Genomic DNA, 2,191 nt, shown 5'->3' with positions numbered 1-2,191 from the left:
AGGGATGGGGAATACATGCTAGACTTGTCATTGATGCTCACACCCCATGAACAAATAAAAAAAAGAGCTATACCATGGTTACCACTTACACTGTAAGAAGTCTGCTTTTTAAAAAATTATCCACTGTCTTTTACACTACTGCGTAGATCTGGCTTTTGATACATGTAGCTTGTTAGAATTGACTTCATCTTTAGAATGGTCCAGAAATGCATTGGCCTGTTCTTCCTTAATACAGTACTATTGTATGATTTACTATAAAATATGGTGATTCAGAGTAAAGATTATACTGATTATATTTCCTTTGGGCAGAATTAGCCTTTGTTCAATTATATTCTCCATAAACTATATTACCCATTCTCCTTCGCTTTTGACCATGTCTGTAAAGAGTTAACTTACAGCTGTTGATCAGATATTACTGGCTCAGTGTTGGTCATCATGTCTGTAACATTTAATGTTAATTATTTAAGATCATGGCTAATCACATAATTGCTTTTGCTGTCACAAGTTTACTTTGAAAAAAACCAAAGATGCACTACTTCATATTGATTGGCTGCTTTGTAAGAGGAATGATAGGGGGCTGAGAATGTGCAGTTTCAATACAGGACATTAAATTCTCATGCAATTTCCTGTTCATATTAACTATCAATAGCATTATGTCTGGAGGATAATTTTTAATTGAAAGACCATGCTGCTTTCAAAGTTCTAATTTTCAAAGCTAAGACTTCGACCTTTAAGAGATTTTGCACCCCCCCCAGCATTTAAGTCTCGTCAAACTTTACATCATCTGAGAGGAAGTAAGCAGTCTGCTCCTCCACCTCTCCCAATTTAAAAGAAGCCATCAAGAAGTGCAGTAAGGCTTTTCTTGGTGATTCTTGCTCATTTTCTCCCCTCCTTGCAGGAAAATATGTCTCTACCTGGAACTTTATCAAAACAGCACAGCTAAGACCAGGAACTGAGCAACACCACAGTACAGTCGGGCACTAAAGCACTGTGCCACTTTGACTTAAGGTGCAATAATTACAATGTTTTTCCAATTAATTATATATACACACAAAAATGTTCCAATTAGTGCTTTTTTGGGCGAGGGGAGGAACGTTACATAACCAACAAGTCTTGACTGTGATGCTGTCTCTGCATTGTTTTTCATCCAATGCTTACTTCATTTGTAAGCAGTTCACCACTTTGGGGAAATTAGGGATTCTTCATGAACAAGGAAGGTACTTAAAAATGCATTTATTGTGCAAAATAATCAATGATCCAGGATGCCTGAAACACATTTTCTTAACTGAGAAATATATGTGGAGGTCGATGTGCGTATAATGCAAAGCACAACAAATACAGACCCTTAATTAACCCAGGAATACCTAAAAATCTATAATTTACCTCAGTCATTCATTGTACATAATATGATAAAAATTCTGCAGTACCTTTGAGGAGGACCACTGATGGAGCAATGCTCACAGCAGCATCTGTCAGTTCGGAGTGGGGACACCCAAGTCTCCAGTCACACCTAAGCAAAAAGAGGTTGCTTCATTTATAAAATGCCCACCTGCCCTACCCCCATTTCAGAGGGATAGCCTTGTATTGTTTTTCCTTTTTTGGGCCTTTGATAAGCCCCCAATAAAAGCCATATCTCTTTTCTACAGGTGTTGGCCTTGCAGAGGCTAACCAGAATAAGTTGGTAATTTGGAAATGTCCTCACAGCTCCAAGATTGGTTTTCGATGCAACACCTTGCCCCGCTCCCCTCTCACTACCCCCAACCTCCCCCAGTTCCCCTCATAATTTGTCCAAGTAGATATTTTGGATAAAAAACCACTTCAACTTTGGCCTTCTCCCTTGGAATTATGCCCCAGCTTTGTTCCCAACAGCTGGAATTTTCACTCTACCATGTATTGAGGTTCATGATTCCTGTTTCTGCAAGTACAAGATTAAATAGAGATGACCATGATTGTCAGAAATCTGAACTAAGAACTCCACATGTAACCCATGAAAAAGTTTACAATTGCAACAGATGATCATTTCAACTCATCAACATTTTATGCAATAAACAGATTAAATGTAAAACAGATTGTTTCAATGGTTGTATTTATAGAGCTTTAATATTTTCATACAAAATCTAGTAACCTATTACCTTTTGCTGCTTAACATGTACTGGTTGAGATTCATGTCAGAAACAGCCAATCTTTATTC

This window comes from Carcharodon carcharias, chromosome 2 (assembly GCF_017639515.1).
Source record: "Carcharodon carcharias isolate sCarCar2 chromosome 2, sCarCar2.pri, whole genome shotgun sequence".
NCBI classification, from domain to species: domain Eukaryota; kingdom Metazoa; phylum Chordata; class Chondrichthyes; order Lamniformes; family Lamnidae; genus Carcharodon; species Carcharodon carcharias.
Note: the sequence above shows the minus strand (reverse complement) of the source record.